The sequence below is a fragment of the Carcharodon carcharias genome, chromosome 24 (genome assembly GCF_017639515.1).
Source record: "Carcharodon carcharias isolate sCarCar2 chromosome 24, sCarCar2.pri, whole genome shotgun sequence".
Taxonomy (NCBI): Eukaryota; Metazoa; Chordata; class Chondrichthyes; order Lamniformes; family Lamnidae; genus Carcharodon; species Carcharodon carcharias.
The window spans coordinates 32387327-32408555 of NC_054490.1; the positions used below are offsets into that span (position 1 = coordinate 32387327).

The 21229-nt window shown below is 40.4% G+C and overlaps 1 protein-coding gene across 8 annotated transcripts in view; it reads left to right on the plus strand.

Moving 5' to 3' along the window:
- The first annotated feature begins 339 nt into the window (after positions 1-339).
- The window catches only part of LOC121269317, a 67035-nt gene continuing 46145 nt past the window's right edge, over positions 340-21229 (plus strand). For 2 of the 8 annotated variants that reach the window (XM_041173860.1, XM_041173867.1), the window contains exons 1-3: positions 340-600; positions 1811-2045; positions 18682-18782. The gene's annotated coding sequence lies outside the window, so the exon portion shown is untranslated. Of the gene's footprint in view, positions 601-929; positions 1012-1810; positions 2046-18681; positions 18783-21229 lie in introns of those variants that run through there. The other 6 variants (XM_041173861.1, XM_041173862.1, XM_041173863.1 and 3 more) reach the window with 6 other exon arrangements.

Sequence of the window (21229 nt, forward strand, 5' to 3'; positions counted from 1 at the left end):
GTAAAATAGTGAAAACAGTTTTAATAATAATACAATTGGCATTTGATTGATCAAAACATATCTTCAACTCATCTCCATCTCTATTATTCCAAAATGTCCCGTGTCCCGAACTGAATAATCTGAGTTATTCTTCCTGATAACTGAAATCAGAACCAATTACAAATAAACTAATTACTGCAGATACTGAAAATCTGATGTTAAGAAAAAAAAAGCAGAATGTGCTAGAAATGCTGAGCAGTCTGGCAGTATCTGTGGAAAGAGAGCCTGAGTCAACATTGGCCGTTCTTCAGAGCATGTGGTTTCTCTTTTTTTAGTACTGCTTTCAGTCATTCTCGATGTTTGATTTCGACAATTACAGTGTCCTTAGTCTGTGGTCTTCAAACCTTGGGGCTGTGTGTGGAAACTTTCCACGGGAACTGAAAACAAAGCTCTCGGGAGGGCGAGAGGGAAATTCAACTCAGGGGTGGAAGGAAACAAAGAGGAAGACCCGGTGTTTGCTTTGTGTAAAGTACCGGCAGTGAGTCCGGCAGTTGACAACATCTCCGTCCTGCCTCTCAGAGCTGACAGCCCAATCCGACCTGGCCGTGCCTGAAACTGAATGTAAGCAATTGATTTCTTTCCATATCTTCAGAAGTATTGGTTCAGGTTTTATAGGTAAAAATGACGAGAATCGATATATAAGAAGGGATGGATTGGGGTGCGGGAGCGGAGCTGAGTTGTGGGGGTTGGTGAGGCGTGTGGCGGTGTGTGGGAATGGCGGCGTGAGTGGAGATACGTTCCTTTCTGGGCACTCAATGGATGGGTCCATCAGAGGGAATAACCACCCCTCTCCCTTCTAACCCGCCATCCCAAACACCACCTCTGACAGCACTGTAGTCGGAGAATAACCACTTTAATCGGAGTTTGCCTACATGCTTCGCACGAGTAGCTGACAAGATGTCCATCCAGAAGATTCTGAATACTTGTCCTTCTTCATGGTTATGGATGTCTCGGCTGCTGAGGATTTCAGTGGTGAGTCTCACAGTTCCTTTCAGGGTAGGGAGCGGAAGACCAACTCTTACTGGATTAATTCTAAGGTATATTCAATTTGGAATCATGCAGCGAGTAAATGATATAATAATCCGGAAGGCTTGCTCTCTTAGCCAACATTTTCTGTTTACATTTACCCCTCGTTGGCTTAATTCCATTTAGAGGTTAGTACTGGCAAGCAGGGCAGGAGTCACATACGTTAACATAATGTAGCACTTACGTATGTTATGGTCTGCAGAAAGAGAAATGTTAACGAAAATGTCTCATTTATGTGAGTACACTCTAATGGAATTGAGTGGAAAGCTACTCAAGGACATTACAATATAAAAGGGGGCTCATCGTTTGCCAGCAGGTTTATGGGAATTTATTCTAAATTAAAATAGTATCCCAGTTTTATATCTGTAAAGCATTTAAAATGCTGAAAATGCTGTTAATAGGGATTCAGTTGATAGCTACAAGATTTGGAACTGTTGCTTGAGCTGCATATGTGTGCTATTAACACAAAATCTTGAAGCACATTAAGTACAGTTCAGTTTAAATGCACCACAATTTTATTGGACTCACACTTATTCTTTGTTTCTGAATTATCTGATTTGTTTCAATACTGTCTACATGAATTAAATGGCCCAATAATTGTTCTCAAAATGAATTACCGTTTATTTTCAAATCATTAGGAGAAACTGCTAAATGTACTTTTCTTTTTGTATGAATATTAAGGGATCATGTTCGTTTTAACTAAACTCAGAGCATATGATGTTGGTTTTGTTACTTCTGCTTTCAGATTTTCTCTGTGAGCGAGTTCCTCAATTGCGAATGTGCCTGTCAGGTCTCATTACAAGCGGCTTTGCTTCCAATTTATCACTGAAGGATCGTGACGCTGATGGGTCAGTTCACTTAGGAAGAGAACACAGTGGATTTGAGTTAACAGGAAAAGAGGCCGAGAAGTGACATCATCCAGGGCCATGACACTGAATGCGGGGGATGAACTAAGCACAGAGAGTTCACACAGTGCATGGGTGAGCTGAGAGGAATGGGACAGAAAGAGAAGTATTTTATTGTGAGGTTAATATTATGTTGTGCGGAAAGAGAATGGGAGTAGGAATAAGGGAGCATTATTAGGGAGAGGGAACACAGGCAAATGTTAAGTAAATGTAGGACCGAGGATAGATCTTTCAGAGAGAGAGAGAGCCATAGCCATGGGATGAATGGGACTGAGGTGTGTGCGTTCAGAGAGCGGGAATGGAGCCAGAGGGACGATGAGGTGAATGGAATGGAGAAGATAGTGATTCCAAAGAGAGCATCCGGATGAGAGCATGAATGGCGGAAATTGTGGGAGGAGTTGTTTCAAAATGAGGGCACAAAGAACGATAAGAAATGGGATGAGAGCAGAGTATTTGTCAGAGAGACAGTGAATGGCGGGAGTGTTGTTTAAGACCGAGAGCAGAGAGATGTTGCAAATGGGGAAGTGGAGTGAGCGAAGAGTCCTTTCAGAGAGAGAACATGGGCAATAGGGATAGTACAGACGAAGAGCTCTTTCATGAAATTTACACAAAAGCTTAGTAGAAAGAAAAAGCAACCTTGACGCTCTGCGTGTTACATCTGTTTCCATTCAAATTGACAGATTAACCCTCGGTATCACGTAACTGAAAGCATTACAAACTTTCCTGAATGTATATCCCTACATTTAATGCCTGTCTCCACCACAAACGAAAAACAAGTCACTTGAACAAGGAGCCCTGTTGCAAAACATATCAGTCCCATAAATTAAGTCTCATCGCTGGACTGCTTAGGAGATTTTGCTATTCTCCTTCTAGCCTGAGTAAAGTATAGCCATTTCCAATGCCCTGGTAGCTATCGCAGGCTTCTTTTAGAAATATATTCAATTCCATGGTATCATTGTAGCATTTGAAGTTGTTCATGATAAATGAATATTTTAAATTCTTGGTCAGTTAAAATTCTAAGTATTGTAACAGGGAAGTGGAACAAGTCACAACACATGTGATGGAGATTCACTATTGCTGATGCAGAAAAATAGTTGTTAAAGGAAATAGTTGCACAAGCAATTTCCCAGTCTGGACATTTTAAAAATGTTTCACTGAACAGGTACGGCTGTTACAGAGAGGAAAGTTCAGCTCCATTTCATGCAAGCACTCATGTGATGATATTGTGCAATTCCTCATTGAAATTACTGCAGATAATCAGCGAAGTTGCTGTTAAATATTACTTAATGATAGAGAATTATACCATAATGAGGATCTTTATAAGCTTGGAATAGCATAGGCTGCATAGAGAAGCAGGCAGAAACGTGACGGATGGAGTTCAATGTGGAAAATTACGAAGTGATTGACGGGCAAACGTGGCAAGACAGCATTTTATTAATAGCCGGATTTTCAAAACTGTTGACATGTAGAGAATTATTTATGTCCATAAAAACAAATCCTTACAGGACTGGTTAATAACTTGCTTAATAAGAAAAACAATTACTTGTTACTCGATTTCGCAAATGGAGAAACGTAGAGAATGTAAATAAGGGGAACATGACGGAAATATATAAATCACTGATCCGGTATCATTGGAGTCCATTGTATAATTCTGGACACCGCACTTCAGGAAAGAGGTTAAGTCATCAGAAAGGAAGCAGAGCAGGTTCACCAGAATGTTATCATAGGAAAAAACGAACATACATACGAACTTACGAATTTGGAGCAGGAGCAGGCCACTCGAGCCTGCTCACCCATTCAATGAGATCATGGCTGTTCTGAATGTTATCTCAACCCCACATTCTTGCCTACCACCCAGAACATTTTAAACCCTTGTTAGTCAGGAATCTATCTATCTCTGCCATAATAAATAACTTCAAAGGCCCTTCTTCCGCGCCTTTTGAGGGAGAGAGTTCAAAAGACTCTAAGGGAAAGAAAATCTCCTCGTCTTCGTCTTAAGTGAAAGACCCCTTATTTTTAACAAGTGATCTCTGGTTCTAGATTCTCCAAGAGGAGGAAAAAATCCTCTCCACATAGACCCTGTCCAGAACCCTCATTATCCTAAAGATTTCAATCAATTTCGCCACTTATTCTTCTGAATTCCAGTTGATACCAGCCTAACCGATCCAGCCCTCCCTCGTGAGACAACCTGTCCTTTACTGGTATTAGTTTAGTAAACATTCTCTGGAATGCATCTAAGGCAATTACACATTTCTTCAAATAAAGAGACCAGTTTTGTGCACAGTACTCCAGATGTGGTCTCAACAGTGCCCTGTGTAACTGAAGCATAACCTTCCAACTCTTATATTCAATCCCCCTCACAAGAAACGATAACATTCTAACATTGTTCCTAATTACCTGCTGTACTTGCACTAAACTTCTGTGATTCATGCACTTGGGCATGACGACACGTCTGAATCTCAGAGCTCTGAAATCTCTCACCATTTCTGTAATTAGCTTCCTTTTTTTAATGATTCATACCCAAAATTAATGATTTCCATTTGCTCACATTGTACTCCTATATTTTCCTGATCTTTGCTCACACATTTAACCTATCTTTGCGACGTTGCAGCCTCCTTACATCCTTGTCACAATTTAGTTATCTATTTATCTTTGCGTTGTCAACAAATTTAGTCACCATTCGTTTGGTCACTTCATCTAAATCTTATATACAAATTCTAAAAATTTGAGGCCCCAGCAGTGCTCCATGTGGCACACCGATCGTCAAATGCTTCGAACCAAAAAGAGGCCCATTCAAGCCCACTCTTTGCTTCGTGTTAGCTAGTCAATCTTCTATCCATGCAAATATGCCATCCCTTGGTATTTTATTTCCTGCAATAACCTTTGAACTTTATCAAATTCCTTCTGGAAATGTAAGCATAGTAAGCCCACATGTTCTCCTTGATCCACAGCACATGTGATTCCTTCAAAGTACCCAATAAATTGGTTAAAAATGATTTCCCCTTCTAGAAAATAGTATCGACTCTGCCTTATTGCCTTGAACTTATTTTTCTAAGTGCCCTGCTATAACGTTTTTAAGGTAGCTTCTAACATTTTTAGGAATGCCGGGCTTAAATTATGAGTAGCTGTTAAAAAGTAAGGACAGTTTTCTTTGCAACAGGGAAAGTTATTGAGTATTCAATTTGATACATTTTTCAACAGTAGACAAGAGTAAAAAATGAACAATTTCATCCGGTGAGTGAGTAAAGAAGCAGAGATCATATAATCAAAGTAGTTGGTAAAAGAGTTAAAGCTAGGCTGAGGAGATTTCTTTTTACAATAAGTTGATGGGATTTGGAAGGCTTTACATGACAAAAGTAGTGGTAGGTGATTCTACCAATAATTTTAACAGGACTTTGGACTGATATTTGAGGACACAGAATTACAGCATTACAGCAATAGCAGTAATGTCGTGGGCCTTTAAAAGGCTTACTCTTTCAAGGAACCAACACAGGCAGAGTGGACACTAATAACCCCCATCTGTGCGGTATGTGTTTATGGTTCTGCACATATTTTCTTCCGTCTTTTTTCATGGGATTTGAGTGCTGCTTCAAGGCAAGCGCATATTGCTCATCATTAATTTCCCTTGAGAATGTGATGTTGAGCTGTCTTCTTGCACTTCTGCAGTCAATATGGTGTAGGTATACCATGCACAAGGGATTGTTCAATTGGGGAGATGGGAAGGGAGTTCCAGGTTTCTTACACAATTGCAATGAAGAAGCAGTGATACAGTTTCCAGTGAATGTAGTGTGTGGCTTGGAGCAGAATATGCAGGTGGTGGTTTTCCCATGTATCTGTTGCATTTGCCCTTCTGGATGATGAAATTGTGATTTTAGAAGGTGCTGTCGAAGCTGATTTGCTACGGTGTATCTTTGAAACAGTAGATGCTGCTGTCACTATGTCAGTGGTGGAGGCAATGATTGTTTAAGGGGTGGGTGGAATTTCAATCAAATGAGCTGCTATTTTCTGGACTGTGTCAAACTTCTTGAGTGTTGTTGGAGTTACACTCATCCAGGCATTTGGAGGGAATTCCATCACATTTCTGAATTGTGTCGTATTGAGGCAATGGGGAATCAAGAGGCAAGTTAACCGTACACAATTCACAGCTTCTGACCCACTCTTGTGGCAGCAGTGTTTATATGGCTGGTCAAGTGCAGCTTCTGGCAATGCTAACCACCAGGATACTGATGTTAGGCAGTCAGTGAGGTTATTATCATTGAAAGTCAAATAGAATTGGTTACATTCTGTATTCATGCAGATGGTCATTGTGGGCACATGTGTGGTGAAAATTGTGCTTTCCACTTATCAGCCCAAGACTGAATATTGTACAGGTCTTAACATATGCTGGAATGGACCTTTTCAGTATCAGAGGAGTCGGAGCTGGTAGAGAACAATCATCAGCAAATACCCCAACCTCTGACATCATGGAAGGAATGTCACTAATGAAGCAGCTCAATAAGTTTTGCCCAGAAGACAGTCTTTAGGGAGACTGTTTCTCCTGATTCCCATTGACCTCAGTTCCATAAGGAATCTTTCATGCTGCGAATAGATCATGCGAGGCTTAGCCCTGGTGGACCCCATACTGATCCTTGGTGAGCAGGTTATTGATGTTTAAATGAATTTTTTGTAAAGCACCAAATATAGTCATAATGATGCTTCAAAAGAAGGCATGAAACAAGGACTGCATCTAGAAAAGCTGTAAATGCCAAAATGATGAACACCTGCCACCCAAAAGCAAAGACTAGAGATAAACAATGTTAAGACAGAAAAGGGAAGGAAAATAAATGTTGAGTGGGGTCCGTTGGTTGGAGGGGAGGCGGTGGGGGGCATGTGGGTGGTAGTGTAGGGGTAGCGGGCGATCGGCCGTTGGTGCAGATTGCCTAAGCATTCTTACAGACAATCCCACTCTGCTCTCGTCCCTGACCAATATTTCTGGTGCATTGATCGCAATATGGCTGCTGCTTCATTCTCTCATGCTGAACTGAGAAACTCCATCAACTTTCCTTGACTTTTGTCTCTTCATTTAAGGAGATTGCCTATCCACAGATTTTCCCACAACTACCTACACTACAGTTTTTCACATCCTACTGTCTGAAAGGACTTCATTACATTCTACCAAAGAGTTCTGAAGGAGACAGCTAAAGAGATAGTGGAGGCATTAGTGGTGATCTTTTAGGAATCACTGGAGTCAGGGACGGTACCAGAGGACTGGACATTCGCTAATGTAACCCCCCTGTTTAAGTAGGGAGTGAGGCAAAAGGTGGGAATTTACAGGCCGATTAGCCTGATCTCGGTCCTTGGTAACATTTTAGAATCCATTATTAAGGATAAATTTTCAGAATACTTGGAAGTGCATGGTAAAATAGGGCAAAGACTGCATGGTTTCATCAAGGGGAGATTATGCCTGACACATCTGTTAGAATTCTTTGAGGAGGTAGTGAGTAGTTTAGACAAAGGAGAGCCAATGGTTGTTATCTACTTGGAATTCCAGAAGGCCTTTGACAAGGTGCCGCACAGGAGGCTGCTCCGTATGATAAAAGCCGATGGTGTTAGAGGCAAGGTACTAGCATGGATAGAAGATTGACTGTCTGGCAGGAGGCAGAGCATGGGGATAAGAGGTCCTTCTGTGGATGGCGGCCGGTGACTAGTGGAGTTCCACAGGAGTCAGTGTTGGGATCATAACTTTTCACTTTATACATTAATGATCTAGAAGAAGGAACTGAGGGGATCCTGGCTACGTTTGCAGATGGTACAAAGGTGGCAGAAGTGGCAGATGGAATACAACGTGGGGAATTGTGAGGTCATGCACTTTGGTAGGAAGAATAGAAGCATAGACTATTTTCTAAATGGGGAGAGAATTCAGAAATCTTGTGTGCAAAGGGACTTGGGAGTCATAATCCAGGACTCTCTTAAGGTTAACTTGCAGGTTGAGTCAGTAGTTAGGAAGGCAAATGCAATGTTGGCATTAATTTTGAGAGGACTAGAATATAAAAGCAGGGATTTGCTGCTGAGACTTTATAAGGCTCTGGTCAGACCACATTTAGAACATTGTAAGCAGTTTTGGGTCCTGTATCTCAGGAAGCATGTTCTGGCCACTCGAGCCTGCTCCACCATTCATTATGACCATGGCTGATAATCCAACTCAATAGCCTGCTCCCGCATTCTCTCCATGAACTTTGAACCCTATCACCTCAAGAACTATATGTAACTCCTTCTTGAAAACATACAATGTTTTGGTCTCAACTACTTTCTGTGGCAACTAATTCCACCGGCTCACCAATGTCTGGGTGAAGAAATTTCTCCTCATCTCAGGCATAAATTTTCTACCCCATATCCACAGACTGTGACCCCTGGTTCTGGACTCTAGTACCATCGGGAACATCGTTGCTGCATCCACCCTGTCTAACCCTCTTAGAATTTTGTAGGTTTCTATGAGATCCCCATCATTCTTCTGAACTCCAGTAAATATAATCCTAAGCGACTCAATGTCTCCTCATATGTCAGTCACGCCATCCCAGGAATCAGTCAGGTAAACCCTCGCTACACTCCCTCTATCACAAGTACATCCTTCCTCATATAAGGAGACTAAAACTGCACACAATATTCCAGATGTGGTCTTATGAAGGCCCTGTACAATTTCAGCAAGACATCCCTCTTTCTGCATTCGAATTCCCCGGCTATGAAGTGCAACATATTGTTTGGCTTCTTTATCTCCTGCTGCACCTGCATGCTTATCTTCAGCGACTGCTGTACAAGGGCACCCAGGTCTCGTTTCACATTCGCCTCTCTCAAATTATAGCAATTCAGATAATAACCTGCCTTCACGTTTTTGCTACCAAAATGGATAACCCCAAATTTATCCAAAATGTACAGCCTCACATTAAAGACCGACAACATTTACAGTGACATCAAAAACAATCAAAATAGGCAAATGCAAATATACTTTTTAGAGAGATGTGGGAATTCAAATAACTTGGCTAATATGATGGAACTATGTGTGACGGAGTGACAGGGAAGGTCCGGCCAACTGGAAGTAAACAATGATTCAGATTCGAAGAACGTGCATAGCTCGACTGGGGGGAAAGGTAAGGGAAATTATCATTTACTCTGATAAACACAGGTCCTGTAGAAAGTATATAAATGTTAAAAAAAAGTCTGGAAATGGTGAGAGTGAGAATGGGAGTGTTTGACCACCAAGAACAAGTATTCAACATGTCGCCTTGCAATGGATTGTGAAATTATGTCAGTTTTTGTCTCAAAACATTGCAACAAGTGTGTATGTTTAAGTTAATGATCTGATGTATGATGTGATTCTCTCCTTTGAGAGAGCACATCAGATAGTCTCGTGTTAGTTTACTAGGTGTGGCTGAAGTCAGAATGGCACCAGCATATCAGTGGTCATGTAACTCTTATCTGGTTAAGTCAAATAGGATATAGAATTGAAATCTAGTTCCAGTCAATTTACTGAACATGATGCACAGGAAAACCTCAAATATCAGCACGACCCCTGCCCGGTATCTGTGAAGTAACCTGAAACTATCATGCCCAAATTACAAGTTTCATTATCTTAATGGTTCCACCTTCTGTGGGTCATACATTGCCTCATTTTAATGGCTCCATAATCCCCTGATTACATACTATCTAAATTCAATGCCTCAATCCTCCCCTGGTTGCACACTGAACTCTCCAGCTACATATTTCTAGGTTACACACTGTCAGTTCTCACTGTCTCCTTCCTCCCCGTGTTGCACATTGTCTTATCTCACCAGCTCCATCCTCCCCAGAATACACATAATCTCTTCTCACTGGCTCCATCCTCCCTGGATTACAGAATGTCCAACAACTCTGGTTCCATGCTCCCCGGATAAAGCATTGTCATATTGTTGAACGCAAAGCAATTTCCTTCCTTTAGTTTTAACTTTTGTAATATGGGACGATGATGGAAATTAGCTGCCCGGTGAGTGCCTCCATTGTCCGAGAGGTAGAGAAGAATTTGAACAGCAGAACATCTGCAGCAATTTAATTTTTGTAATAAGTTGGAAATTACTTTTGATGTTAGCAGAAGAGGCATATGTTTCAACGCGAGAACAATGTTTGATATATTGAGGGTGAGACTGTCCATAGTGTAATAAATCCAGCTGCAACCACCCCCACACCCCCTCCCTGCTGCAATTGGGCCCAAGGCCACTGGCCAATATTAAGACCAAGCTTCTAGAGGCAAATGGTTGCATAGTCACCAAAGCTGGAAAGTAAGCATTCCATAGTATACAACATTTGAAAAAGACAGTCCTAATGGAAAAAGATGAAGGTTAACCCGAATGAAGAAGGATGACATAAAGATACAAGAGGGAAAGGATTATTGCACGGAAAAACAGGAAGTAGAATCAGTTTGCTTTGAGACCAGGAGTAGCAAAGGTAAGCGAATACAGGTCGAACGAGTTTATAGGCCGCCTAAAAGACAATGATAAGAAGAAATGAAGCGAAGATAAAACAACAACTTACTGAAACTTGTAATGAAGACAATGTAAAAGTTATGGGGGACTTTTAACATTCTCGTGACCTGGACCAATCAAATTGTAAACACAGCTGGAAAGATAAGTTTATAGAATGCTTTCATTACAGTTACATGATTCAGAACTAATTTCATTCCATTTTACTGTGACATCACACAATGCCTTAGTTTTTTGGGGGCACTGGCTCTCTCAATTCATTCTGCACCTTATGTTCCCTTCAACAGTTGCATAGTGGTCCCCATCATTCATTAACTTAGTTGAACCCTGTAACTTGTGAAAGCAAGCCAACAAGCAAATGGATTTGTCTTGGTCATTTTGACGTGCAAAAGTATGCCACATTCCCCAGAACTGGTCCTCTTATCTCGGGGTATAAAGCCCTCCCTCCTGCACAATCTCTCCAGGCCGGCACTCATCTATTCTGTACTATTTAAATAATCAGAAATCACTACCCTTATATCCTTTTTAGTTTATTTCCTGGCTCCACAATATGTCTTCCAAACCTCATCACTATTTTTAATTACCTAATTTGTTCATGCTGATAAACTGGTGTTTTTTCTCCCTTCTGCCTGAGAGAATTCTGTGGCTGCACACTGACATCCTTGACTAGCAGCGTACCATTCCAGATTCACATCTGTGGCCATTGAAACACCTGTCCTTTGTCAAACAATAGAAGCCCCATTCAGGAATGATGTCATAAACTTCCTGCTGGGGCCTTGCATAGCTGAGCAGGTGTTTCCCTCCCCACAGGAAAGCGAAGAACTGAATACTAGTTGAGGTGTGATATGCACCAGAGTGCTGCATAATTGCTGAGCTGTGCCTTGAAAGGTTGAGAGTCACCTGTTTTGTCTTACCACTTTCACATTCTAAAGACCACGAGCACAGGATGGCCAAGAATTTCTGAACCTCATGGATGCGCCAAAATTACGCCACAGCTAAATCCATGTTTTAGATGCTCCTGTTTACCACATTTTCTGCATATGAGTTTGACCACGGCTCAAGAAATTCCCTGGATTACCTACAAGTAACAGACTGTACTTTGAATAGGACTGAGCTGCACTAACATGACTAACTTTCTATGTGTCATATAGTTATTACACAATAAATTGAATTGACACGTAGAAATTTAGTCATAATTATGTAATAACCACTTACTACTCACCAACTGCCTCACTTGTGCTAACATCACTTTTGTTTATAAGGATGTTAATAAAATGCAAGGCTTAATTGCATTTGAGCCTTATTAAATTTAAGAAACTTAAAACATATGTTAAAAGGCGGAAATTGACGTGCGCTGAATCGGTAAACGCACAAAGGAAAGTTGATCACTCTACCACAACTGTTTTGCAATTTGTATTTATTTTGAGATGCACGTGCAGAATTCAGGGGTAATACGTCCGCCAAGATATCAGAGATTTATAAAACCAAATTAATGGAATAATTTTTAACAAAGTAATATACTTCAATCAGCTACATGGGTCTACAAATTACTACTATAATAACAAATCCAGCAAGTTAACACAATACCCTGGACATTGATTTAAAAGTGTTTTTTTCTCAGGATCTGTTTCAGGCTTAACACAAACATACTGGAGACCTCTCACACTTCTGTTAGATGTTATAGTGCCATCCCTGATACATAACCTCATTCTCCTTTATACTTATTTCTCCCCGTTTAGTGTAAAATCCAGTGTTCCCATATGTACTTGGAACTTTACTTTCACCATTTTTTTTCATGTTGTCAATATGTATTGTCAATAATGCTTGAGGAAAATACAGACGGTTCTTAGCTTGCTTACCTGGCTGTTTGGAAAATTACTAAGATCACTTTGAAAACCAAATCCCTTCATCTATCTAAAAATACAATTTTCCTTTACACCTTACATCCTAGGAACCCAACCATGTATACTAATTAACAAAGTAAGACATTTTTAGCTCTTGCTTCTATGGATAACTTCAACCTGCAGTCTACTTGGCTACAAGCTGTAAATTAAATCACACACACAGAGAGATCAACATAATCCACTTAAATAGATTAAATATTATGAAAGTTATTATATTATAACTTTCCATACCTCTCCCCTTATCAAAAACGAACCACCATAATTTATTCAGGAGGCTTCATTTGTGTTAACCCAAATTACAATTCCAACTAGATTTATCTATATGCTCATACTTTTACATAACCAGATGCATGCATTAACATAACAATATACATAAAAACCCTTGGTATCATAATAAGTTATTTCAGTCCAATGTCCAAATTCTAAGTGTCCAATTTCCATTTGAGCTTCAAACTCTCGACAATCTATCTACATATACATTTTGTCGTCCTACCACATGTGGAATCTGTAGCTAAAATTGTTGCAGTAATAATTTTTTTCTGAATAGCCGTGCACTTTGGCCTCGAATTTTGTGCAGAAACTTTGAAGTGTTGTGATCCGTGTAAACAATTGTTCCTGTCAAATTATTTGCAAAGCATAAGTCGAAATGCTGCAACGCTAATACTAGACCCCGAGTCACCTTTTCTAGCATTGATTATTCCCTGTTATACATTCAATTTCCCGAAAAATATATTATCAGCTTCCCAATTCCAGTGTTTTTTTTTTGTAACAGTATGGCATCAATGCCTATATTGCTTGCATCAATGGCCAACTTAAATTGCTGGGCATAATTGAGTACTACTACTAAAGCCGTAGTCAATGCATTTTTCAAAATTTCAGACATATTCTGACACGCCTGTGTACATTGGCACTTCTTGTTTTCTTTTTCAGTAGTTAAATCAATGGAGCAAACACACTGCTAATATTTGGTGCAAATTTCCAGGAAAAGTCGCTCATGTCCAGAAATCTAAAATTGTCTCGTTTTTTGTAGGCATGGGGAAATCAACAATATATTTCACTTTCATATCTCTCGGAGCAACCTGACCATGTCCAATTTTACGGCCTAGATATGTACCTTGCACTTTTACAAATTCACCCTTTTTGCAAAGTTCATCAACCAAGTAGCTTCATGTGGTCGACCAAATGATGCTTCCAGAAGTTGCAAATGCTTCTCCCATGTTTGACTGAAAACTATCAAGTCATCAATAAAAACAGCACAATTGCTCAGTCCTGCAATAGCTTTGTTTGTAAATCTTTGAAATGTTGTGTGTGCATGTTTCATACCAAATGCAATAACTGTAAAATCATACTGTCCAGTTTGCATCTGAAAATCTGATATCTCCTTTGCTCTCTCCAATAACAGTACTTGTCAATATTCTCTCAGCAAGACCATCTTACTGGTAATCCTTGAATTTCCAACATTCTCAATTCGATCTTCCAACAATTGTATAGGAAATTAGACCATTTTTGTCACTGCATTAACCTTTTGAAACTCAACAGAAAGACTTAGTGTTTAACTTGTCTTTGGCACCATCACAATAGGTGAACTCCACTAACTGCAGCGAGACTCAATTATGTCATTTTAAAGCATGAATTCAGTTACTTTCTGAAATTTTGAGAATTTTGCTGGACTTAATCCAAAAGGTTCTTGCCTTTTCGAAGGTGAACTTTCTACACTCATATGTTTTCCTCCTCAGCTTATTACCACAAATAGCTTTGTGTGACTGCAATAGCCTGTCCAAATCACTTTTCCAATTGTCTGGACAGAAACTCAACATTACATTTACATTTTAGAACCCCCTCATTGTCCAATTTGATTAAGGGAAAATCAATTTCAGAATCCTTCATTTCGACCTTTTTTTCCTTATCTACGACCCCTAATAACTTACCTTTGTCCTCCTTCCTGTCAAAGTACTTATTAAGCATATTTGTATGACACAATCTCTGCTTCTGACTTCTACCTGGAATACTTAATTCAATCAGTTTGTTCTCAATCCTATAAGAACAGCTAAACCTTGCCTTTAATGAGTTTCCCAATACTGGTAAGAAAACTAAAATATTTTTCTTTCCCCAGCAACAAGTCTACAAGTTGTGGATCTCCTATTTTCCTTCACTGTTCTCCCTTGCAGTGCTTTCTTTAAATGCTCTCTAGCTAACTCACATGCTCTATCTAATCTTTCTCTGAAATTTCATACAAAACTCAGGAGAGCAGTTTCTGCATTTTGACGTGCAAAATTCTCATGATTCAATTCCATTGTTTGCCCGACTAAATGACCATAGACGAATTCAAAAGGACCAAATCATTAGGAGCATGCCAAATAGCAAATTACAAGAATGAAATCCCTCATAGCAACACCTTGAATATTCCTGTTTATACACCTCATTATAGATTTTAAAGTATTTTGCCATCTCTCCAAAACCCTTTGTGATTCAGGATGGCAACTTGTTGAATTACAAAACTTATCCTCAAAGGGTCTCCAACTCAGTTTAGCCACTTTCCATCTTTCTATATACCCACATAGTCTTTTACTGCTTGTTTTTATATTTCTTGTCAATTTACTTTCTCAATCAATTTTCCCCTGTTTAATAGCTTTTTACTCACCCGCTGCTGCTTGCTAAAAAAAACAATCCTCTGGCCTACCACGAGTTTTTGCTGCTTTGTATGTCTTCGTTTTTGATTGGATACTCAGCGTGACCAATTTTGTTAACCACGGGTAGATCATGATCCTCATCGAGTCCTTCTTTTTGACCAGGATATATTTTTTCAACGTTATGAAATGTCTGCCACTGCTGATCCACTGATCCTCACCTTAGTTTATTTCGAAGCCCACTTCAGACAACTCTTTCTTCATACCCCTGTAATCTCTCTTAAATAAGTCGAGGGCACGCACTGGTTTGAGATCCAAGTTTCTCGCTATCACACTGAATTTTAATCTACCGCATTGCGATCGCTACCCCCTAGAGAATTCTAAACTATGATAGATCTTAGTAATCACAGCTCATTACACATTACTAGATGTAGAATAGCATGTTCACCGGTAGCTCCTGCAACACATTGCTCTAAGAAACAATCCTTGATGCACTCCACAAATTTGCCTTCCATGTCGCCACTGCCATTTGATTTGTCGGGTCAATATGAAACTAAAAATCACCCATGAGCATTTTTAGAAACCTTACTGCATGCGTCCATTGTTTCCCGATATATATTTTGCCCTAAAGTAAGGCAAATATTTCGGGGCATATAGGCCATTCCCACTGTGACTTCTGATCCTTGTCTTTCCTTATTTACACCCAGACTGATTACACATCACGATTTTTGCACCTATACCACTATTCACCATTGCATTGACAACTCCACTTATTAAAAAAATCTAGCCACCTCCTATTCCATTTTGCCGATTTTTGCGGAATGTCGAGTATCCTTGAATATTGAGTCGCAAGTCTTGCCCACACTGCAACCACGTCCCTTTAATAGCTACAAAGTCATATTCATTTATTTCTATTTGTGCTGGCAACTAGTCTTTCATACTGCAAATGCAGCGTGCATTCAGATAAAGAGCCTTTAAGCTCTCAGTTATTACCATTACAACTCATTCTGTTTCTAATTTCTGCTGTACTCCTCTGCTTATATTGTCTGCCCTTTCAACTTAGACTTTTATTATCATTCCCCTTCACTACTCTGCACCACTGCTATCCCATTTACTTTGGATTTTTGTAATTTCTCTTCAGTTGAACTCCTCCCCCAAGCCCCTAACTTCCGAATAATTATTTGAAAGTCCTATCTATGATTCGCCAGGACACTGGGCCCAGCATGGTGCAAATGAAACCCGTGCCAATGGAACAGCTCTCTCATTGCCCAGTGCTTGTGCCAGAGCCCCATGAATCGGAATCGATTTTTGCCATACTAATCTTTTAGCCATAGGCTTACCTTCATAATCTTATTTAACCTACACCAATCTAGCTTGAGTAGTAACACAACCATTATTATTTTGAGGTCTTGCTTTTTCAGTAAGCCCCGAGCTGCACATAGTGCATCAGCACAACTTCTTTCCTAGTCCTACCTCTGTCGTTTATCCTACCGAGAATCACGGCAACAGAATTCTTCCCCTCCCACTTCAAATTTCTTTCAGCCCGGAAGAGTTGTCCTTAACCTTGGCACCAGGCAGGCAACACAGCGGTCGGGACTCTCTGTCATTACTGCAGAAAAATCTATTTATTCCCCTAGCTATGCTATTCCCAATTACTACTACATTTCTCTTTTATCCCCCCACTTTAATGAGGCTTTGTGTCATGGTGCTGTGGTCAGTTTGGACAGCCTCCGTGAAGTCTGCACCCTCGTTCACACCAGGAGCAAGAACCTTGTACTTATTTTGAAAGGAAACAGGCTTAATCTCCTCCACAAATTAATTCTGTATCCCCATACCTACTTCACTCGCAATCACACCCTTCTCTCCCTGACAACGGTTCAAATTTTATGTAATTAATCTTATGGATGTAACTGTCTCTGGTAACAGAGTACCCAGGTAACTAACCCACCTCCCTGATGTGTCACAGTGCCAGTGACTCGCACTTCAGCTCATCAACTGTGACCTGGAGTTCCTCGAAAACCAACACTTTTGCATATATGGTCACCATGGGTTTCCCCAGCGTCCACCATCCTATATATTACAGCTGGAATACATCGGTCACCCAGCCAACTCTAGTCTAAATAATTAATTAATTAATTTGGATGTTAAATATTTTAAAAGTGAATTTCTGAACTGTAATATTCTGCAGCAATATAGTCTCCTGATTTAAAACACTTGGTCAGCCAAAGGGGACATGTAAGTGATACCCAACAATCGCCAACCTGTCTTCCTTTGGTGTCACACTTCGGCCCTGACAGGCACAAACAGATTGAAGGGGCTTTCTGCTGCCGTTTTTGTTTAATCTCCCATCGCCTCTGCCCTTCTCAGGAAGTTCTGCCCTCTAGTTGTTCAGGACTGTGTGGCTCATGGTCCTCCTCTTGCACTCTCCTCCTGGCACTGCTGACTGTCTGGCTCGAGGCCATCCTCTTAGACTCTGCTCTAGGTGCTGCTGACTACTTGTCCTAGGGCCGTCCTCTTGAAATCTCCTCCAGGTGATTGTGACTGCCTGCCCCAGGGTGCTCATATCGCACTCTTCCCTATCACCTGAAAATTGTGCAATGTTCTAAAAATTTCACTATATCTCTTTGCAATCCAGGCCAATAAAATTACTTTTGTATTTTCACCTGAGCTTTGTAATTCCTCAATGCCCTTGCATTCGAAATTCATGAGTTACTCTTGTAGTTCATTGTAGTATCCAAATGGTGTAACAATATGATGTACTTCCATCCAGTTTCCATCTGCTGAAACTGCTCCAGCCGCCTCCTTCTAATTAATACATTATCCTTAAAGTAACTGCATTCCTCTACGCAGATGCTCTCAGTCCTGCTGAGTTTTTGCAGGTATTTTTGCTTTTGTTCTAGATTTCCAACATCCACAGTATTTTGCTGTTACCCTTAAGCTAATACCGTTTTGCAAGACAATCTGCCTTTGCTTCTGTGTATGTTGAAGCATAAGTGTTGTATTCTTGGATCCTTTTTTTCTGTAACTCCACCAATTGTCTTGATCTAAGGACCCCAGCTGCACTCTCTTTCATTGTTACTTCCTGAAAAATCTTATTAGCCAATTTTAAATAGTGGGACTACATTTTCCACCCTCCGGGAAGGTTCATTAATCTACAGAATTTTAGACGATGACAACGAACATATTCATTATCTCCATGGCCACCTTTTATTGCACTTATGTAGATTATCAGGCCTTGCAGATTTATCGGCTTTCATGCCATAAGTTTATCCAGCACTTTTGTTTTTACCATTACTACTTTCACTCCATTCCTCCTTATCACTGGACCATTGGTTCTCTCGCATTTCTGGGAAGGTGGTTGTGTTTCCGTTAGTGAAGACAAAGCTAAAGTATTTTTTATTGCTCTGCCACTTCCCTGTTTTCTATTGTAACATCTCCTGTTTGTGAATTTAAGGGCTTCTACTTGCCTTCGCATTTTTTTTCATTTTTCATACTTATAGAAACTTTTCCAGTCTAATATTATGTTCCTTACAAGTTTAATCTCATTGTCTGTTTCCCCTCTTAATCAAGCCCTTGATCCTGCTTTGCTCAATTCTACACTGCTGCCTGTCCTCTGGCTTGCTATGATTTCCTAGAAATTTAATTTCACTCCTCTTTGTCCTGAATGCTATCTTTTATTTATATTTTTAAGCATTATAGGGCTACTTAGAGAATGACTCCCTATTGCCAGCTGAGGTGCAGATGACAGATCCAAAGAACAAAGATCAAAGAACAAAGAAAAGTGCAGCACAGGTACACACCCTTCAGCCCTCCAAGCCTTCGCTGATCATCTTGCCTGTCAACTAAAACATTTTGCACTTCTGGGGTCCGTATCGCTCTATTCCCATCCTCTTCATGTAATTGTCAAGCTGCCTCTTAAACATCACTATCGTACCTGCTTCCAACACTTCCTCTGGCAGCGAATTCTGGACACACACTACCCTCTGCGTACAAAACTTGCCCCACACATCTCCTCTATAGATTTCTCTTCTCACCTTAAATCTGTGTCCCCTAGTAATTGATTCTTCCACGTTCAGAAAAAGCATCTGACTCTACTCTGTCCATGCCACTCATAATTTTGTAAACTTCAATCAAGTCGCCACTCAATCTCCATCGCTCTAGTGAGTACAATCCGAGTTTCTCCAATGTCTCCTCATATCTAGTAACCTCCAGACCAGGTAGCATCCTGATAAACCTCCTCTGCACCCTCTCTAATGCCTCCATATCCTTCTGGTAATGTGGCGACAAGAATTGCACCCAATATTACAAACGTGGCCTAACCAAGTTTCCATACAGCTGCAGCATGACTTCGCAGCTTTTATACTCAATACCCCTGCCAATGAAAGCAAGCATGCCATATGCCTTCCTGACTATCTTATCCACAAGCGTTGCCACTTTCAGTGACCTGTGGACCCGCACACCAAGATCCCTCTGCCCGTTAATGCACTTAAGGGTTCTGCCATTTACTGCATAATTCCTGCCTGTATTAGAGCTTCCAAAAAGCATTACCTCGCATTTGTCCGGATAAAGCTTCATCTGCCATTTCTCTGCCCAAATCTCCAACCGATCTATATCCCGTTGTATCCTTTGACAATACTGTTCACTATCTGCAACTTTAGTGTCGTCTGCAAACTAATTAGCCCAGTTACATTTTCCTCCAAATCATTTATCTGTACTACAAACTGCAAAGGTCCCAGCACTGATGCCTGCGGAACTCCACTAGTCACAGCTCTCAATTTGAGAAAGACACCCTTCCACTGCTACCCCCTGCCTTCTATGACGAAGTCAATTCTGTATCCATCTTGCCAGCTCATCTCTGATCCCATGTGACTTTACCTTCTGTACTAGTCTGCCATGAGGGACCTTGTCAAAGGCCTTACTGAAATCCATGTATATAACATCCACTGCCCTTCCATCATCGATCATCTTTGTCACCTCCTCGAAAAACTCGATCAAGTTAGTGAGGCACGACCTCCCCTACACAAAACCATGCTGCCTCTCACTAATACGCCCATTTGCTTCCAAATGGTAGTAAATGCTGTCACGAAGAATCTTCTCCAATTATTTCCCTACCACTGCGTAAGGCTCACCGGCCTCTAATTTCCTGGATTATCCCTGCTCCCCTTCTTAAACAATGGAACAACATTGGCCATCTCCAGTCCTCTGGGACCTCACCCGAAGCCAGTGAGGATACAAATTAGAATTTGACAATATTGGAAGAAGACACGGGAGAGCTTAATTTGGCCTGGCGATTGTTTATCCTTCACCAAAAATTGTTCACCTCAATGAGCTAGACAATTATTTCCCATGGTTAGTTATATATTCGCTTACGTTTTCAGTTTGAAATTAATTTCGCAATCTTTCAATTCATTCGTAATGTATCAATAGCTTTGCTCTTGAGTTAACACAGCATGAGATGTCCAGATGCAATAGTGGCAGTATGTATCCCTTTGCTCACCCCTACGGTAGTAGCTGATAGCACAAAAGGAAAGTGTGGCAGATTTCTTCTGTGCAGAAATTCCTGAACTGATTTTTTTCACCACGTCGTTACCGCTTTTGTAGCTGGTTTATCAAAATCAGTGTCACTAATTGACATAGTAGGATAACAAGCTCATGCACACAGGATGTACAAAGCAGTGCCTTTACTACTAAATAATACTACTAGTGTTATATTGTCGCAATAATCCAACAGAACGAATTATTGTGTTTTCAAAATAGAAGATATAGATGCACTCCAATAAGTTATAGATGCACTCCAATATTTTGGCAACGTTTTACTCCTGCTAAAAGATCATGATGGTGTATTGTTTCTAATGCTGACCCATTAGAAGGAAGAGCCATTTATCCCTCCGTCAGAGATAATTGTGTCTCCAGACCTCAAAGGGTGAAATTAGATTGTTTGACTTGACTGGCCCCTCGTCTACCCCTTGCAAAATGTAACTTAAGGCCAGGTTTCAGAGGTACAAAAGGTAAATTGTAATTAACGTAGTTTCTACTAACAGAATGCGATTTTCCACAAGAAATGAAAATTCACAATGCACATGACCATTGCCTGTAACTAAATTGCTCTGCTAGATGGGATGCAAACATGAACTACTAATTAGCATGTATAACAACGAGAGACCATCCGGATAAGTGGCTAGTCAATTGGGACAGAAATGAAGAGACAAAAACAAAAATAGCTGAAAAAACTCAGCAGT